Source organism: Paramormyrops kingsleyae, chromosome 7, assembly GCF_048594095.1.
Source record: "Paramormyrops kingsleyae isolate MSU_618 chromosome 7, PKINGS_0.4, whole genome shotgun sequence".
In the NCBI taxonomy this organism is placed as follows: domain Eukaryota; kingdom Metazoa; phylum Chordata; class Actinopteri; order Osteoglossiformes; family Mormyridae; genus Paramormyrops; species Paramormyrops kingsleyae.
Window position 1 is genome coordinate 16,052,982 of NC_132803.1, and position 21,898 is coordinate 16,074,879.

Here is a 21,898-nt window from a genome sequence, read left to right on the forward strand (position 1 = left end):
CCTATAACCACAAAAGGGTTCTATGCATTATGTTCCAAAGGTTGTGGGTTCAAATCCTGTAGCTGTCGCAGTAATCATATCACTGCAGATTTATCCCCAGCTGCTTTATGGGTGCTGGGTACTGGCTGACCCTGTACCCTGACCCCAAAGCTTGTCCTTTCCACATATGTGTCTGTGTCATCCATAGAGAGCAAGATAGAATATATGAAACCCACCCAGTTTATCCACAGGGATGAATTATGTGCCACTGCTCTATTCTTATCCAGAACAGAATCACAGTGGCCAGGAACCCATCCAAGGAAGCACTAGGCATAAGGCAGGGGGTGCCCTGGGTGATATGCCAGTCCATAACAGGGTACACAATCAATCATCCACTATGGGCAATTAAAGAATGTGCATTAGGAAGCTAGAGTGCCCAGGGAAAACCTGTTCAAGCCCAGGAAGAGCATACAAACTCCACACACAATGAGCTGGGACAGAAATCATATCGACAGTTCTGCATGGTGTGAGGTCGCAGTGCTACCCACTGAGTCACTGTGCCAGCTGCTAAATTAGTATGTGCGATAAAAATAGGTTGTGTTTGGTTTGGAAAGTAGTTGAAGAAGTTTTTGCCTTATTCTGACAGCATGATAAACAGCTCCTGCTCAGGTAATGAACAAAATGCAGTTTCTACCATTGAATATGATGTAAAGTTATATATTCTGCTGTAGGGCTAATGGACACAGAGGTGACTATGAAGGGAAATTTACTAAGCTTATTGACCATACTGTATATGTATTTACCAAAACTGTGCTACATATCACTTTATTACAGACATTTAAAATTGTATTGTTAGTTCCCTGACTATAAAACTTGCCAAGCGCTGGAAATTTGCCTAGCGAGGTGGAGGTGGAGGTAGGAAATGTGTAGAAAAATATAGGAAAATTATGTACTTCTGTAACTAAATATAGGACACAGTGTTTTATTTATCGATATGGGACAATCTGCACACCACAACGGATAAGCTTTTTAAACTAATTAATAGCCCGGCATAGTTCATCTAAAAGTTCTCAGTGGTTCTTTATTTTTTATCTGAAGTTTTGGCCACTGCCTGTGAATTCACTCCCATATAGTAAGTGACATGAAACATGGAATTCATAGCTAAACTGTTAAGGCTGTCAGCAATTTCCTTGTCTTGAAAGATAATTAACTTCAGTAAGCCCTTGTCTTCCTTGACCATTCACACAAGTTGGTTAAGTTTGAAATTCCCACCAGGAAGTTGTACTTGAACGGCTGACATTCTGGTTGCTAATTGGAAGATTGAAATTGGTGATGTGACTATGTCAGACTTGTGTGCACCCTATTACTGCAACGGCAAAGCTGGTTAAACACTGCACTGTAGTAGCCATGTTTTTTCATTTAATTTTATTTTAAACTGTTGGAAATATAGACCAGAAGTCTGAATAAATTCTTTTGTCATCTTGCTTTACAGTATGTGTAGCCTCAGCCTACTTCCCTGACAAAGGCGAAAATTGCCAGTTAGTTACTGCCGGATATTGAGACCGGGTTACTTTTCTGATATTGTCATATACTATTAATATTGTTATATCCCCTAATTCACATAACCTAGGCACAATTTAGAAATATCAATTAGACTAACTGCATTATTTTGGACTGTGGGAAGAAACCCACACAACACAGCAAGAACAAACTCCACACACATAGACTGGAAGCAGGATTCAAACAATACTTGACATATGAGGCAACAGTGCTTTTCAAATTAGAGGGAAAAAGATCACTAATCTAAAACAATACATAGCCATAAATGTTTTTTTTACATCGTTCTGCTATAATGTTGCAAATCCCTCTGTAATTATATAGATAGTCGTACACTTGAGGTAAAAATGTCAACAGTCACCAATGAATGGAATCAGTCAAATCTTGTTCTTCGCTAAGTGGTTTGTGGTGAGGTCAGGCACGGATGTTGGACATGAAGGCCTGGCTTGCAATCTCTATTCTAGTGCATCCCAAAGGTGTTCGATGGGGTTGCGGTTAGGGCTCTGTGTGGGCCAGTCAAGTTCTTCCACACCAAACTCACCCAACCATGTCATTTTTTACCTTGCTTTGTGCACTGGGGCCCAGTCATACTGGGACCTAAAAGGGCCTTCAACAAACTGCTCCCACAAAGATGGAAGCATAGAATTGCCTAAATGTCCTGGTTTGCTGAAGCCTTAAGAGTTCCTTTCACTGGAACTAAGGAGCCTAACCCAACCCCTGAAAAACAACCCCACACCATTATGCCTCCTCCACTAAACTACAGTATACACTTGGCACAATGCATTCAGGCAGGTTACATTCTCCTGGCTTCTGTCAAACGCAGACTTGTCCATTAGACTGACAGACAGAAAAGCATGACTCATCACTCCACAGAACACGCTTCCACTGTTCCAGAGTCCAGTGGTGGTGTGCTTTACACCACTCCATCCAACATCTGGCATTGCGCTTGGTGATGTAAGGCTTGTATGCAGCCACTCGGCATAGATGCCCATTCCAGGAAGCTCCCCGCTAAGAGGTTTTGTGCTGGGGTTAATGCCAGAGATAAACTGGAACTCTGCAGTTATTGAGTCAACAGAGTGTTGGCAACTTTTATGCACTATGTGCCACAGTACCTGGTGATCCTGCTCTGGTACTTTAAGTGGTCTGCCACTTCACGGCTGAATCTCTTTTGTTTCTAAACCCTTCCACTTGCAATAATACTACTTACAGTTGGCTTTGGAATATGTAGCAGGGAAGAAATTTCACAAACTTACTTATTACGACCACACTTGAATTCAGTGAGCTGTTCAGAATGACCCATTCTTTCACAAATGATTGTAAACCTGACCGCATGGCTGGGTGCTCGACTTTAAACGCATGTGACAATAGGTCTGAATGAATAATAATAATAAAATAATAATAATAATAATTACCTGTACCTCAGTCCCAGTATTTTTGTCCAAATAGTGTACCACGATGAGTGAGAATACAGGATCTTCTAACAACATTGAATTTTTAAACGCATAGTGCGAACAGCTGATTTTACAATATACAAAACATAACTATTTCAGTATATTTTTTTCTAGTCTTGAATTATCTAGTTTCAGTGAGCCTGTTCCCATTGTAGCCTCAGTTTCCTGTTGTCATGACATGCTGGTACAGAGCAGGGAAGCAGGCACAGGAGTCCAAAGATACGGGGAAATGCAGGGTTTATTCAGGAAAGGCAACTCGGGGGACATGGAGTGCTACACAGAACTGACTTCACAACGGCACAACGTCAATGACCAGACTAACAAAAGGCACACAGACACGGGCTTAAATACACCATAGTAATTAACATGACTAGGAACAGCTGGAAACACAGGGATTCCACATGAGGTAGAGAAGGGGGCGGGGCACACGGGAGGATCAGGATGACCAGGGCATGACACCTGTTCTTTGTTGGATGGTGAGGAGCTTAGTGTGGTCTTCTGTTGTAGCCCATCCACCTCAAGGTTCAATGTGATTACAGCATTGTTAAGAGTGGTTATTTGAATAGCCTTCCAGTCAGCTTGAACCAGTCTAGTCATTCTAATCTGACCAGTCTCATCAACAAGGCATTTCTACTGATGGAATCCAAGGATGATTTTTTTCGGCACTCTTTAGAGACTTTTGTATATGAAAATCCCAGGATATCAACAGTTTCTGAAATACTCCAACCACCTCATCTGGCACGAACAACTATGCCACAGTCAGAGTCACTTACATCGCGTATTTCCTCTTCAGATATTTCAGCTAACCATTAGATGAAGCTTGACCCAGTTCTGACGATTTTATGCATTGCGTGACTGCCAAATGATTTGCATAAATGCGCAGGAGTTTAGGTATTCCTAATAAAGTGGCATGTGGGCAAACTGCAGAAATATAAAACTGTGACATTATTAATAATGTTGATTGAATAAAAAGGTCAGTAGCACTCTTTACTACCCAAACCTGTCCTTATTTTCTTCATCTGCTACATTTCCTCATTTGCTTAATTTTAAGTAGGGACATTATCCCTGGCATGTTCAGACTCCCTGGAATAATTGTTTCCCATTTACTGTTCCTCACATTAACAATTCTACACACAAGTACCGCATGACCCAAATGTCTATTTGTGTTAAACGCTGCCATCAGAGTGATTGATTTTGAACATAGCTAATGAAAGAGATAAGCCTGAAAATGAGCACTCGTGTTAGGCTATCGAAAGTTTCAGTGTCAAAGTAAGGATTCTTGGTTCTCAATTTTCATGGTTAATTACTAACTGCTGTCGAAAGGAGAAACAATAAATGTTATAGGATCACGTGTTGGAAGTATACCCTGAGGGCTTCAGTAATGTCCTGCCTGAACTGCAGAGCCTCCTTGTCTTGGAAAGGCCTGACAATCACCCAGTTCAGTTCACATCTTGTGACAGCTCACATTGTCCCAAGAGTGACAGTCTGCAAGCTGAGCTTTAAAAGCCAGACTAAGGATTAGTAAACTTCGATGAAATACATTCGACATGAAATGATGGAACTCCTTTATTTACTTTATCCCCAAGTGATTCTTTAGTTTCCAGCTTAAGTGTATACGTGTCTTGGTTGATGCCACTCACATTCCTTTACCATATTATAGGTAATTGCAGGAAATTCTTACCACATTCAAGCATGATTCTATACTTTTCTGGCCCTTTAAGACTCTTAATCCATGCGAAGAAGGATCACGCTTTTCTGACAGTATCCCTGCCTTCACCATATTTGAAGGGCTATCTAATTCTACCATTCATTTCTCTTGGTGATTTCCAGGGCAATCCCACCGTCGAACCTCTAATCTTACAGATCTTTATTGCTCTGATGTTGCAATTTTATAGGTTTATTTTCCATACTCAGAAAACAGCAGTTAAATTCTATCACAGGATTAGCCTGTGTGAACATAAGAAGGCAGAATGCAACAGGAAGAAAAAAAAAACAATTTTAAAGTGAAAAGACATAACAGTCCATCTTGACTGGCACAAAAGTGCTAAAAAAAAGTCATAGCAATGAATCGCATCACATTCTACAGTTGAAGAGGACATATTTTTCATTAACAGTGTCTGAATCACAATTTATCCACTTATCTAAACTGCCCCCAAAAGTATTGGCCATATATATTCACTATTATAAAGAAACTTTAAACTGTCTATCATGTCTAATGTGCATTTTTGCCATGGGGGGTATATGCCTTCTGAAGTTTTGTACTAAAAATGTTACTGAGAGCTACATAAATAACATGTGCATGTTGTATACCTGTATAAGCCATCCAGTCAATATATTTCCTTCACATTCATATTTAACAATGGAATTACATAAATACTGACAAGGTACAGTTGATATCTTTTTATTGCCCTTTTATAATAATATTGTCTATCTTTAAGAACGATTAAGGGAGCTTTGACTTTGTTGTCAAGCAGACCAAAGGCAGGGGCTGTAGGATCCAGGGGTTCATTATTAATGAGGTCAAAATATCTGGGGGTAAAAAAAAAACACGAAAAAATAAAATGAGTAATGTTTATCAAAGTAATCAAAGTATTTTAACTTTATAAAATGGAATTTCAGTATTCACTGGTTACTGGGGAAATGAGGAGTAAGAACAGGTGGAAAAGATGGTAACATAGCAAACAACCTATATACAATCAGTATAATATATCAAATATTCGCATGATACAGCAGTTTACCATTTGAAAGATGGTATTTTATCCTCTGCATGCAAACTGTTGGGCATAATAGTTCAAGCAATCAACATGCATAACTTTTCAGATTTTGTCAGTAGGTTATGGAAAATTTGCATTTTTTAATAGACTAACGGAAAAATCATGAACTGCATTCATATAAATCAAACCACAGGATGAAGCATGTAAACACTACATGGAATTTATTGCTGTCTGTGAACATAAATTAAGTAGCCAATTGCAAAAAGTGATATTTATTATTTTATAATACTTGTGTTTTGAGGTCCACCCATAACTTAATAAAAATATTTTTGCTGCACATGAAGTTACAGCATACATGTGTTGGAAGAAGCAACTCCTTATTGTACACTGCTTTAAATATTACTGCTAATTGTATAGACCCAGGTCAAGTTTAATTAATTGAATTTTTGCTTTCCAAGGTAACCTCATTTTGCGGCTGCCTACAAATTTAAAAATAATAACCAGTAAGAAGCTTTTAGGTTAAAAAGGGAAAAACAAAATAATTACAAAAGCTTTTGTTACTATGCAGACAATCAATACTTGTTTTTCCTTTTACAATTAACAAAAAGTTATATAAATTACCCAAATAATTTACTTAGATGTCTAACTAAAAGGGCTTTGTGCTCTAATTAATTGAGGGTAATCATTCTTCAGGCAGAACAGCTGTTGTCATTCTTTGAATTCACCATTTTATTCTGATGGGTCACCGTATTAACTAAAATTCTAACTATAATTCAAGTAAAAAGGATGATGGAGGGGCTTCAGCATTAGAATTAGGATTTATATGAGCCAGCTGCATTACACAATTTGCTTGTTATTAGCATTTGTTGTCTTCATACTATAAGGGATTGAATGAAAGCTTTCCAAATGATCAATGTGACGTCAAATTAATTCCCTCATTTTTTTTTTGTGCCAAGCGTACAGACTGGTTACCTACTAATATTGTGTAATGTTCCCTCATCTGTGACACAGATGACTTTTATGAACTGACAGTCTACTTTTAATAATAATTCTGAACCACTATATTTATGATGCCTCATTAAAAAAAAAATTGTGGGACATATGGTTCACATTTGAATTTAATATGTCATAAAAGCAAAGATCGAATCATTTTGCAAATGATTTGCATTTGGACTTTTAAAGTATGTTTGCAGTTCATATTTTCATTTCTTTGTTGTTATCACTGAATTGTAGTGAGCGAATCAACATAGACCAGTGTTATTGATCTTAAGGGGAAAAACATATCTGCTGTCTGAGGGTCCACCAAAGGACAAAGGAGTTTACTCAAGGTCTACTCAAGGCAGGTGGTCATTCACAGTTTATTAGCTGACAGCTGGCAATTGCAGTGATAACTCAAAGCCTTGCTACTGTGCTGTGAGCCTCAATGAAATTACAATATGGCTTTTAACTCTGCTATTAGCAGCCATACACTTAAGGTACTGGTACTATTATTTACACAAAACAATAACAGGAATATTTAAGTCTACTGCAAAGCACAGCAGCTACCTTATGCCTACAATAAATCAATTAACTTTAAGTTCAAATTGTACTACTAGTTAGTTAAAATAGTTACATTTTTGTAAGATCTTTGACACAACAGTACATAGACATCGGGATTTTTAGATACAAATGATGCACATGCACCCATTCAACAAGGTGGATAAAACAAACTGTATCTTCTTGAGAAGAGAAGAAACTTAATAAATTAAACAGCTTTTCCAAGAAATATTGATGTGTTTGATGGAAATGTTTGACTAAACAGTTGAGATCATTTTAGGTCTGCAATCAGAAATATATAGAACTAAAAATGAAATGAAAAGACCAGCTCACTGTGTCCTTACCAATTTAGCAGAAGCAGAATCATATTACCACATCTAGTGGTTTCTTGGATATCAGAAATAATATAGGAGTAAGAGGCAATCCCTGGTGAGCACATGAAAATGACCATGGATTTCAATACAGGCTTTTTCATCTTGTTCAATCATCCCTTTCTCAACAAGAATATTATTTTGAAGCAGAAAGAGATTTAGACTTCACGTAATTTTAAAAATTATAACTGGAGTATAGATCCAATAGAACTACGCAACTGGTAGATTGGCTATTATAATGGTTAATATTAAAATTGACAATTTATCCATTTAGTTCTCTTTTCTTTTAGTAATGTCTTAGGAATATCACAAATATGAATTAACTTTTAATATTTTGATTAATGTCCTGTTTGGCTTGGTCATTTAACAATTATCCCTGATAGACTAACTGTCAAACATGTTCAGTTGTGCTCCTGGCCAGCTCTGATGAAGGTTTTGTTTTTGTCAGAATTCCAATTAATTGGGCTATTTTGTGAACCAAACCACCTTTAATAATGTCATTCACTGCATTTTGTACCCCCCACGCCAAGAAGAGCAGGGTGGTACCATTTACTTTCTGTTCTGTTTGCTTTGATGGGATTTTATTGCTTTGAAGAAAGATACTATGCAGTAAATGTAAAAGCTTGTGAATTTTTTTACACTACTGTGACTAGTGATCTGAATACAAATGCAAAATGTATAATGTTAAAGGCAATGGGATGAAGGATCCCTGCTGAAAATAAAAGGCTGGCAGAAAAAAAAAATCCAATTTGACAAATTAGTTCACAAATAAAGCACATTTTATTCTTACACTTTCTCTGTTTCATTGATAATCATTATAAGAATCTATATGAAGACCTTCCATGTGTCAGGATTTGTAGTTCATTTAATTTTAGGTCAACTACTTGAGTAGGGAGTAGGGTGATCTAGGGGTACCAGCCTTGGCTTGTTGAGGGCCCTGTTACGTCACAAAGATGTTGAGCTAAGATCCCTTGGCTTACTAACAACATGGCTCCAAATGCCTCATTCATAAACCTCAACAGTATCAAGAACAGTGTAATAATTAGCAGCCTCAGCAGAAATAAAGCTACGGCAGCATCTGTTTCAAATGCTGCTAATCAATGGAGGTCATATGGCCCATGGAAGTAACCTGATGCTGTCAAACCCAGCAGAGACAAAGGGCTTAGTCAACACATTGGGCAACTAACAATGGATAAAGTGAAGCATAGCGATGAATCATTTAAGTCAGTTGTGTTTGAGCTTAGGAAACTTGAGCTAACAAAACAAAGCGAAAAATACGCTATGCGACCTTGCATGTTTGAATCAGCTTCAATCAACACAACCAATCAAATACAAGAATTTACAGTAAGGACAACAGTGGCTAAATGGGCATCGGTGACCTCACACCTCCAGTGATGTGGGTTAGATTCCTGTCCTGAATCTACAGTATACGTGGGCTCTATCCATCCAGTCTGCATCCACAGTACAAAGTTGGATATAGGTGTAAAGTCCAGCTCAGACTTCCCAGGGGCTATCAAACAGGCTGTGGATTTAATATGCAAGGCAGCATGCCACAGAGAAACCTGTCAAGTTTCATAGCTTTCTGGTGAGACAATTTAGCATGTTGCTGGCCATAAAATTACTGTTTTTCAGATTTTTGCTTTCAGAGAAAACGGAATTCTCTAACCCTGATTTTCAGGCTACACTTTACCAGTTGCTGTCAATAAAGTATAAAAAATGACTCTGTAGCTGGAGCCATACACAATCCTAAATGACAGGTTGTATATAATCCATTAAAAGTCCTGAAGTACATGAAAAGGTAGACTGTCAATACAAACATTAAATTTAGGGTTAAAGTTTATATGAGAAACGATATGCAATAAAATGTGAATAACATTAAAAAGATTACTGATGACATAAATATTCACTCACATTTAGAGAACTTTCCTGAAGATGGAATACCAGATACATGGCTTGCCTCTAGAATAGAAGCATATTAAACATTCAGTATTTGTTTCATGCAATTCTTTGAAAACACTCATATGTAAACAGATGAAGTGTTTAGGTGAGTTTTTTTTTTGCACAGATATCTTATGACATGCCCAGTGATGGGGTGTATTAGTCAATTAACTAATGAGGCAATCCTCTCCAGATTTAGGTGCTTAACATAATATAGATTAATGAGGTTGTTGATGACACCAATTCAGGACATCATGGGACCCTTTACAGAGCAGAACTAATGAGACAGTGAACTTTTTGGTAAATCATTTAGAAAATAGTTGTCACTGTTAAACTCTGACATGGGTTCTTATGTCATACCGTAAGCTTGCTAAAAAAAACTCCAAGTTTCTGGATCCTTAAGTGCTCAGATACATTCTTAAATAAGAAGGGATATTATCAGCTTCTGTAAGGATTCCACCAGGTGTTGGCAACTAATTAAATAGAAGAGCTTCAGTTAGGCCGGCTCAGCTTACAATCTACATCTTAATGAAGTGTAACACTTGTTGGGTTGTGGTACAGATTACCTTTACTGTTTTTGTTGTGAAAATTCTTAATGCTCACAGGTCTTTGTTTAATGTGGAGCAGCTTCTGTTCCATACTCTTACATCTGTGCCACCTGGGACTTAATTAATACTGGAAGTCTCTGGCTCAATATATATTGGCCAGTGAGAGTTGCTTGGAACTCAAAATTGGAACTTCTTGCTGCTCCCAGAACACAGAACTTTGCATTCCTGTTTTATGTGTTAAGTCTGTCATATGTTTATGTCCATAGTCCAGGTTCTGTGGTCCATTTGGGGTTTTTTCTTTGGATTTTCTGCCCCAGTTTTGGTTTCTCCCCAGCCTGACACTTGAATCCCCTTTTTGCGATTTTTGTTCTAGAGATTCCCATCCAGTCAGTGGCACCGAGTCCCAGATCTTACTTCTCTGTTGTGATATCATGGCAGTGCGGGTGGAGTGGTTTGGTTCGGGGTGTTTTGCATCTTGTCTAATCTTGCAACATTTTACCAAACTACTTGAGTACCTTCATAACACATCCTATTAGAGCGCATATACTCCATTACACCTCTCTATTCACACACATATTTTTTTTTCCTCCCCAAACAGTGGGTCGTACCAAGGGTCACACCAGTGCTGGTCAACCCATTAGGCCAGGGCCAACTTGGCAAACCAATTTCACTTTATCTCGAATGGAGGTGGGGGCAGCAGTGAAGCTTGCTTAAGGTACCACATGGGCTTTGACCTGTACTGGGTCAGACAGTGCCCTGAACTGTGAATCATGAATGCAATGAATTTCTTGCACAATAACAGTAAGGTAATATATGTTTTACATGTTAGCAAAAAGCTGAAAAAATAATGTATTATAAAAGGCGTCACGATCCGCTCCGTCCGCTCCTAGTGTGTGCCACGCCCCCTCATTATCCACGTGTACTTCCCCAATTGTGCCCAACTGTTTCCTGTTTCTTTTGCCTTGTTCTCTGTATATCAGTCCACGTCTCCCCTTGTTCCCCAGATCGTGCATTGTATTGTCTGTATTGTCCGTGGATGTCCGTCTTTTGGTTAATAAAACCAAGTTTACCTGACTTCCTGGCTGCTCTCACCTGTTTCCACGGCTCGCCCGCCCCGCACCGTGACAGAATGCACGATCTCCGTGAAAGCACAAAGCAGCAGTTCGAGCACCACCAGCTCGGGCTGCTGCAAGACTTTGTGTACTGGCGATCCCAGCCCGAGGTCCAGGAGGACCCCGTGGCCCGGCAGCTAGCCCAGAAGGGCGCGGACCTCCTGGCAAAGGAACGCCCGCCCGGGCAACAATACCCGCTCCAGAGGGCACGTAAATGCCTCCGCCGCCTACAGAGGTACGGGCGGAGCGCGTTGCTTGGAGCCTGGGGGACGTGCCCGAAACGGCTCCGCTTACCGCCGCGAGCGCCCCGAAGAAGCGGCTGGAGGAGACACCGCTCCTCTTCCTGGGCGCTTGTTCGCTGGTCCCTGCCTGGGAGGTAGCCAGGGAGCACGAGGGCTCCCCGCTTGCCTGGGATGACGTCGCCGCTGCCCGTCTGGTGAGCCTCCACCCGGAGAAGCCGCCTCCTTTGGAGGCTTACTTTTACCGGCCGGCGCGCCTGGGTCTAGGCGGGATACGCACCGTGTGGGACGCTGTTCCCCGGGTGCCCAAAGCCCTTAAAGGGAAGGCGCCTACGCGCTCAGCACCCCTCCTGCCTGCTCCGGACCTGCATATTCCGGATCTGCCCGCGGCTGCGCTGCCTGCTGCCGCCGCCGATCTGCCCGCGGCTGCGCTGCCTGCTGCCGCCGCCGATCTGCCCGCGGCTGCGCTGCCTGCTGCCGCCGCCGATCTGCCCGCGGCACCGCCTGCTGCTGCTGCCGCCGCCGATCTGCCCGCGGCTGCGCTGCCTGCAGCCGCCGCCTGACCTGCCTGTCCAGCCTGACCCGCCTGTCCAGCCTGTCCAGCCTGACCCGCCTGTCCAGCCTGTCCAGCCTGACCCGCCTGTCCAGCCTGACCCGCCTGTCCAGCCTGACCCGCCTGACCCGCCTGTCCTGCCTGCAGTCCCTGCAGCTGCCACCACTGTGGCTGCGGCGCCCGCCGCGGCACCCCCTGCTGGCCGCGTGATGGCGGCGCCCCCTGCTGGCCGCGTGATGGCGGCGCCCCCTGCTGGCCGCGTGCTGGCGGCGCCCGCCGCGACGCCCCCTGCTGGCCGCGTGCTGGCGGCGCCCGCCGCGGCGCCCCCTGCTGGCCGCGTGCTGGCGGCGCCCGCCGAGGTGCCCCCTGCTGGCCATGTGACGGCGGCGCCCGTCCTGCCTGCACCTGAACTGCCTGTCTCGCCTGTCCTGCCGGCACCTGAACTGCCTGTCTCGCCTGTCCTGCCGGCTCTTGACCTGCCTGTCTCGCCTGTCCTGCCGGCTCTTGACCTGCTTGTCTCGCCTGTCCTGCCGGCTCCTGAACTGCCTGTCTCGCCTGTCCTGCCGGCACCTGAACTGCCTGTCTCGCCTGTCCTGCCGGCTCTTGACCTGCCTGTCTCGCCTGTCCTGCCGGCTCTTGACCTGCCTGTCTCGCCTGTCCTGCCGGCTCTTGACCTGCCTGTCTCGCCGGTCCTGCCGGCACCCGAACTGCCTGAGGTGGCTGCGGTTGCGCCCCCTGTTGGCCGTGTGATGGCGGCGCCCCCTGTTGGCCGTGTGATGGCGGCGCCCGCTGTGGCGCTCCCTGCTGGTCGCGTGCTGGCGGCGCCCGCCGAGGCGCCCCCTGCTGACCGGACGCCCGAGGCGCCTGTCCAGGCGGCCCCTGCTGGTCGCACGCCTGCAGCTGCCTCCGCTCTTCCTGAGGTGCCCACCGAGGCGCCTCCTGCTGGCTACACGCCCGCGGCCCCGTCTGAGGCCGCCTCTCCCGTCCTGCCCGCGGCCCCGTCTGAGGCCGCCTCTCCCGTCCTGCCCGCGGCCCCGTCTGAGGCCGCCTCTCCCGTCCTGCCCGCGGCCCCGCCTGAGGCCACCTCTCCAGTCCTGCCCGCGGCCCTGGCTGCCCCGACTGCGGCCACGCCCGCGGCTCCGGCTGCATCGCCTGCGGCCACGCCCCCTGCTCTGCCCGAACCTACTCCCTCGGGCACCTCCCTCCTGACTCCCTCGCCCTTGCCCCGACGAGGCCAACGCCACCTGGGACCCCGCCTTTCAGTGTCCCGTAAGGGACGGGGACACAGGCGTCGGGTCCGGGTCCCGCCCTCCCTGCCCCCTGGCTCGCCCGTTCGGCCCCTGGCTGTGGCTCGGTGGCTGCCTGCGGGTCCTCCGGCTCAGGGTCGGCGGTCTCCGCCGGGTCCCCCCCTGGATCCGCGGTGCCGGTCCTCGGTCGCGCCTCCGGGTCCATGTTGGTCGCCTCCGGGCCCCCCTGCTCCGGCTGGGCGTCGGACGGCGCCTTCCCCGGCTTCGGCTGCGCCTCCGCCTGCCGCGGCTTCCCCCTCCTGCCTGCCTTCACTGGTGTTCCCTCCTGCTCCCTCCGTGTCCCCTCCGTCACTCCCTCGTCCCGTTCCCTTGGCCCCTGGGTGGTCCCCTCCTGCTCCCTCCTCCCTCTCCCCTGCGGCCCCTCCGGCCGCTGCCCGTCGCCCGCCTGGGCTCCCTCGTGCTCCCCTTGTTCCTCCTCCGTTCCCGTCTGTCCCCCCTGCCTTTGTTCCTCGTCCCTCTCTGTCTCCTCCGTTCACTCCTGGCCCTTTTGTTCCACCTTTCTCCCCTTCTGTGTCTCCCTTCTTGGTCTGTCTGTCTGCATTTCCTGTTCTTTGTCGTGTCTTGTGGTTCTTCTGGTCCCTGTTCCTGTTTTGTTCCTCTGTCCTGTTTCCGGTTCCCCGTTGATGTCTTGCTTTTGTCTTCCAGGTCCTGTTTCCTGCCCCGTCTCGTCCGTCGCCTCCCCTCGGGCGCGCCCGGTGTGCGCGCCTTTGGGGGGGGTTCTGTCACGATCCGCTCCGTCCGCTCCTAGTGTGTGCCACGCCCCCTCATTATCCACGTGTACTTCCCCAATTGTGCCCAACTGTTTCCTGTTTCTTTTGCCTTGTTCTCTGTATATCAGTCCACGTCTCCCCTTGTTCCCCAGATCGTGCATTGTATTGTCTGTATTGTCCGTGGATGTCCGTCTTTTGGTTAATAAAACCAAGTTTACCTGACTTCCTGGCTGCTCTCACCTGTTTCCACGGCTCGCCCGCCCCGCACCGTGACAAAAGGGATATGGGAAGATTGTCACAGCATGTGGAATGAAGGACTCAAAAGCAGGTATTAGGCAAAAAGGGGTTTTATTAACTGACCGGGAGTAGGGAAACAAATGAGACTGCAAGGGGTCAAAACAAAAAGGCAAGTATGGACAAAGGTATGGGCAGGCAGGATCGATGTAAATGACCAGAGTAGGACTGACAAGACAAACAGATACTTAAAAACAAAAGCTGACAAGGGGTAACAACCAACAGGTGTGGCTCATTAGGACCATGTCAGGGAGGAGACAGGAAGTTCAGCCGGACATGATGTTCAGGACGTAACAAAGATATTAAGATTTTAAAGTATTTTCAGCAAACTATTAACACTGAAAGACTTCAGTGCATCGATTTCCTTCATCTTGGGAGCTGGATTTGAATCTTAAAATAAAACACTACACTAATGTGAAGAACAAGTTGACCTAAAGAGTTCAGTAACCATCATTGTCTGCAGGCAAACACCTCCTCTCGTTTCAGGTACTCTGGTCTGATTATTGATACTGTCGACATGTCAATCAGCAGTCTGCACTGCTTGGAAAATGCTACTCCAAGCTCAATACTTTCTGCACACTGCAGTTTTTTATACTGCTAATGTTTCCACTGTGGTATTTACCTGCATTCTATTCCTCAGAAGGGATACCAATGGGGTTTGCAAAATACACTAAGGTTTCATTGTGCACGAATGACTCTTTGTACATCCGTGCTTTTCTTGGAGGGATAAACATCAAGAAAATAATGATCCCCTAAAAAGTCTACCAAGAAATGTTTGGAGATACCTAGAACAGAATGGGTCATTAAAGTTAGTTTTTATTATCCTGCTGAGCAAGAGTATGGATATATATATTTTTTGTACTGTAAAAATCTGGTCCTGTGTGTAAAGTGCATGGTGGTGAAGCAGAACACATAACAGGCATATGACGAGTTAAGCGCATACTAAAAGCATAATGGATTAAACGGAGTAGCTTAGAAACACTTTAGTTAAACTAAGAAATAAGCATCCATACATTCATCCTCCAACTGAATATCTAATCGTGCTGTAACGTGGAACCTATCCCAGGAAGCAGAGAGAAAAATGTGGATATCAGAGAATATTTTTGCGAGACACCCAGCTGGTGTTGACATTAGTGAAAATGGCACACAGCTTTTGAAACTTTTCATATGGTTAAGAATCGAACAAGGATGTATGAAAAGTTTGTATCAAAACAGTAGGATGCTAGAAGAGGGGTGTTAAGAATGCGACGTGCCGGCCGGGATGCTGGAGGAAGGCATAGTGACGACACACTAGAAAACGCGGAATAAGGAAATGGTGGAGGATGCGTGGGCAGGAGTGAGGGAGCGAGGGCACGGCGACCGGCCTGGGAGAGGCCACTGTAGAGAAGCAGAACCAACAGGCTACACCGATGGAGCGATGGAAAGTATAGCGGACAGCAGCACAGCAGAGACCACAGACGAGGAGGCTGGAGAAGCACAGGAGGAGCATGAGCAGAAACCAAAAGCACCACGTGCAACAAATAAGGCATTGGTGAGCTATATGTGACAATATGCTTCATAAACCTTTGTGAACATCAATCACAAACCATCCTAAAGGATATCATTTTATATACCTATAATCTCCACTAAGCAGATTTGTTTTTAAGCTGAGATAGCAGCTCTGCGCATGAGAATAACATTTTTAACATAAGAGTAATGTAAAAGAAGCTTTCAAAATGCAGATATCACTGCAGGCAAAATTAATTTCGATAGGCCTGTCTTTCTTGGGAGTGCTGACAGTTCATTGCACAGAGTATTTGTCTCCATGCCTGCTGGCAGAGTGTCACAGTTACTATTCTAATACAGCATCTTACAAGTGTTATTCTGTTATTCACACATTATTACTATTCTTTTTTACACAATCCCATGTTCCCAGTCTGCTTTAGCAGTTCATCAAAGGCTGTTTCATCCTCATAATAAATATTTTAATCCATTTTTCAAGCCTTAATGAGATGATTTTTTTTTTCACAAAGGGATAATTAAAGTATGAGTTTGCTTATGCATGAGCGATGCAATGGACTGGCATCCCATCCAGGGTGCAGCACGGCATTGTGCTACCTCATTTAGGCTCTAGGCCACCCTGTGACCCTGTACTGAATAACAAGATGGAGACGTGGAGCTGAGATATTATATGACACAAATATGAAACTTCATTGTGTATATGTAATCTATAACTTCTCTTATTACTTTAACACTCTGACGTTGCTGATGCAGTCTATCTGTGACCAGTGAGTGCTGAAGGCAGCCCCCCCAACAGACACACACACACAACCACACACACACACAACACAGCAGATTTTGCATAGTCAATCTACCTCTACTTGAGGAATTTCTTATTTTCATATTTGTATTACATTGATGTATATCTGCATACTACACTAAATGTTTATATTGTGTCTGTTTGATCTGTGTCAACTGTGCCCAGACAGAACATGCAGAGTAAGATTTTCATTGTATGGTGTAACTGACTGTTTTACTGTGCAAACGACAATAAACTTCTTAATCTTAATCATCATCTTAAAATCTTAAAGTGAATGCATGAAGCACGAAATAGCAATGTATATAAAGGATAGTGTATAAATGTATCTCAGACATAAAGTACAGAAAGTTATAAACTATGTAAAGATTAAAATTAGAACAAGGGTAATGCACATGTTTTCTGCTTTGGTGTGGGCAGTGGTGTCCTAAAATGGCAATTCAGTTTGGTTTCTTATGGTTAAGGTTAGGCTTGGGTAGGGGTTACTTACAGTCATCATGTCGGGATTAGAGTTTTCCCCATAGAAATGAATGGAGAGTCCCCACAGAGATATAATAACGAACCTGCGTGTGTCTCTGTTTGTGTGTGTGTATGCATTTACCCTAAATACCAAATTCTGTTTTTAAATTAGTTGAACTGTTGCATAACAGCTTCGTCTTCCAGGCAGTAGTGGCCATTATGATGTGTATGTCTTTGCTTCCCTGTACTCTGGCTCCTACAGATACCATTGACACTAAAGTGAATAAAGTTTGATAGTTTTCTAAAAACTTGAAAATATCCTTAGGGCAGTCTCTAGGCACCATTACAGACTGTCACTGACCTTCCACTTGATGCATCTGAAACACATGAATCAGATGTTATAAGAACCCGGAAACTAGTTGACTTAAAAGAATATAACATTAGAAGCCGTCAAATGAGCCAAAACAATCAAAGGAAAGCATCTGTAGACACACCATATGTTACGTATCCATATTTCACACTGCCATAAATAAGTTGTTTCCTGAATAAATTGTATTTCTTGAAAGTTATTTAAGATGACAAACGCTTGGGCCATCTGCAGTACCCGGGCGCGGGGCGGGACAGATCCAGGCCATTTTTTTATTATTTTAAAAGATATTACAACTCTTCTTTCTCGTGTTTTTCCACAACATTTGATGCATACTAAACGAAACTTGTGTTGCTCAGTAGCCAGACTTTCAGTTGAGAAAGTTACAGGTATCTCGTAATTGTCACACCCCGATCGTGCTGATCCTCCTGTGCCACGCCCCCCTTGTTAACCTCATGTCGATTCCCAGTATTTAACAGCTGTTTCTCATTGTCTGTATTGGTTCGGTGTATTTAAGTCTATGTCAGAGTTTGTTTTAGTAGTTATGTCATTGCATTGTTATGGAGTTTAGTGCTGTGTTTGCCTGTTATGCTCCTTCGTTTCCCAATTATAGTGGTACCTCGGTTCTCGAACTCACTAGAACTCGAATTTCTTGAAAGTCGAATAAACCAGTTTGACCTTGAACTCGATCCAGATATCAGATGTCGAACCGTGAACGCTGACCTAATATAAATTGTACGCGCCAGGAAATGAGTCATAATACAATGCAATTCTTACTTGAATGCTTTCTTCACAGACTGGACGATTAACTAAATAAATATATCATTTATTCAACCATGTCTGTGTGAAAATTTGTGACAATTCTTAGTTTTGCTTGCGAACGAAAGCATTCCCAACTGAGCGGTCACGGTAATGAGGTGCCCCAGAGGTCACGTGACTGCTATACTGCAACCTGATTCGTCAAGCGCGTTTGTTTACATTGTAGATGACCAAGTGTGTTTGTTATGAGAGATCTTTCACTGATATTTTGTGCATTGCTGCAGGGCTTTTTTCACTAAAACAGCTTATAAAACAAATTGATTAATTTTTCTGAAGATCACATAATTTATTCAATTTATTTAAATTTCTCAACTTAAGATCACAGCCTTTGTTTAAAATACATTAAGAACAAAAGGAAAAAATGACCACTTATCTCCGCAACTATAATTGCTATAACTTCCTTATTTCTCAAGATATTTCAATGATTTTGGTGTCATTCTGTTTGTCATGTAGTTCTCTATCAAATTCAGTTAGATATTCTGTTATATGGGGGGTTTGGATTTTTTTGTAACATACCTACATTACAGTAACTAACAATAAATAAACCACTAACTTAACTATTAGAGCATTTATGTCATTTATTTAACATTATTTTACCAGGTAAATTAACTGAAAACCAGTTCTCACTGCTTTACGTGATATTCGGGAGAAATAGCAGGTTACGCATCGGAACTGCCTTGGATACAAACGTCATGCGTGTAACTAAACTCTTCAGCCAATAAGGGCAAAGGTGTGTCGTCACGGAGGCGGTTCCAGTTTGTGCAGCCGGGTGAGAGGTCGCAATGCATCTAACCGTAATGCATTGCATCAGGATCAGAATGCGTTGCTGTAAGCCAGCGTTGTAAGCAAGTCGAACGCATCCAATGACCGGACTAGGGAAACAAACTGAAACTTAATACAGAGGACTAATGACAACAACCAGAAACAGCTGATCACATGGGGATCCCACACGAGGTTAACGAGGGGGCGTGGCACACAGAAGGAGCGGACGATCGGGGCAGGACAGGGGTAATGTTGGGATAAGATTTTTACCGTTTTGGAAGCCATGCCGTTTAGCCGTTTTGCTAAAAATGCTAAAAAATAAAAAAAAAAAAAACATTTTTAGGTGTAATTTTGGGGGGCCGAAACCAATTAATTGGTTTTCCATTATTTCTTATGGGAAAAATTCGATCAGAACTCGAACTTTGTAGGATTCGATCCGGTGTCCGGAACGGATTAAGTTCGAGAACCGAGGTACCACTGCAAATCCTTTTATTTCACCCCTATTCTGATGTCCTTCGCCTGCTTCCCTGGTCTGTGTTCCGCGCATCGTGACAGTAATTCCATGATTATTAGTAGCATAATCACACAGATTCTTATAGGAGAATATTTACTGCTGTTGTGTTATTAAAAGTAACTTTTTGGAAATATTGTTGAAGCACTGAATGTGACACAGAAAAATAAAGGAACCTCAACCACACCCAGCAGGGGACAAAAAAATGAAAGTTTCTATGAAAAACTCAGTTCTTTGTGATGGCAAACAGATCCATAGGGATTTTTGCAGGAAGGAACAGGGAGATTTATTGTGCTCCCTTATGGTGTAAATAGGTTGGTGAACCAGACGTGACACAAACGCACGGTCTGCTCTCCAAGTTAAACAAGCTCTTGCTAAATTCCCAAGAGCTGAACCATCACTCCCAGAAACTCTCCCCCCCTCCCCTGTCACACACAGAACAAGCTTGATACTTACAGCTATCAACAAGTAGCATGGGAGCAAGGGGGCCTTGTTCCATGACCTCCCGTCTCCCGGAAACATCTACATCCTTCCACATATCCCAGTGTTTTTTCTGTTTGGGTGAATGACATCAAATGCGAAATATTTGTTCTTTTTCCAGTAATGATGTTTGTTCTTTTCTTTTTTTTTATTACTTTCAGTGGTGGCCCTAAACCATTTCAACTGGGGCCAATTGTTTTGTTAGAGGAGTCAGTCATGCATTTGACCTTAATGTCCTCCAAGTATTACTTACACTGGAGCATTAAGAAGCAAAAGACAATTTTGAAAGCCAATAAGTTATTTATGCAATGTTTTGCAGTTACATTTTACAGTTTTTACAAATATGTAACTCACTCGGATTTCTTGTTTAGACTGTCTTGCTTCCACAAGCTTGATTGTTTTTTTCTGTCCTTGACTTAACTTTTCACCAAGTGAAGCGTCTCGATCACCTGGCGCAGCCTCGTTAGGAGTCTGTCAAGATGTGCTTACGTTTGTGTTTTCTGTTCCCAGTGCACAACATTTTTAGCTCACATATATAAATGTAAATAATAATAATAATATTAATAATTAAAAAATCATTTAATTCAGACCCAAGTAGCATCATCTTTAGGGGGGCCACAGGGGGGGGACATGCATGATGGCATGGGGGCACTGGCCTCCTCAGTCCCCCCCAGAGCCACCCCTGATTACTTTTCATGGTAAGGTGTTTATTTAAGTGGGCTAGTAGAGGTGTGCATTTCTGCGAATGGAATCTGGATGAAATGACTGTGAAAGTGACTAGTCATGCGTTACAACTAGGCTGCACTTAATCATGATTGCCTGGATTTTTAAAAGTAAATAGATGAACTCTTGCAAAAGTTGAATGAACTTTTTAAAAATCTGATACGATAACTTTGATTGTTACCGCATTTTGCTTATGACAGATCAGTTTTCATTGTTAGAATAAATAGAACCAAAATTTAAAAAACGCAGTTGGCCTCCCATCCTCACTGACAGATACCACTTTGGATAATCTAGCCAGCTGTTTAGCTGTACTGCCTTTGGCCGTGTCTTACAGGAATGAATAATGTCATTTTACAAAATCATGGTGTCAAGAACTTGGATTTGAAGAATGTGTTTGGATTATGAACAGAAAAGAGAGAGTGGAAAGTAAGAAGCTGCCGGGCCATCTACTGAGAAGGACTGAAGACTGACTTGCCATATCTTCACCAATAAAACTGCTAAAAAAATTGTTTTGTTTTTGAACTTACCTCAAGCTTTCAGGAGGGGCTGTCAGTCAGGACCTGACCTGTTTGCATTGCATGGTTGGGATTTTTCTCTGGCGACACCACGAGATGTAATGTGGCGACTAACAGAAGTTCAGTGTACATACTGCATGTAATTCTGCTTCAGTACTTGGGAGAAAACTTCCTCAAAGGTGATGCTTCATGTCACACAGTCAGGTAAAGAGTTTAACCATGATACTGATATTTTTCTCTTCTTAAGCAGCAAAATATTATTACATAGCTGATATAGGTGCAAACCTTTTATGGAAATAAACTGTAAAATAATGATAAATGAGCATTCAGTGTTGGGGAAGTTACTAACAAAAGTAATCGATTACAGAGGTGGAAAATTCAGGTCCAGAAAATACAAATCTAGACAAAGATTTCGTTTCAACAAACCAGCTGAATACTCTGTGACTTTTGATATTCTATACTGGTTGGTTGAAGCAAAATTGGATTTGTACTTTCTGGACTTGAACTTTCCTCCTCTGGCCCTGATCATGATAGACCTGGTAGGAAACTGTTGAAAAAGCCCTTTCATTCTATTTGATTGATGAATTATGCTTGTTATGCGTTAAAATAGATAGTGTTTAGGTAAGTATTCTATTAAATAGTGAGGTATAGTACTTC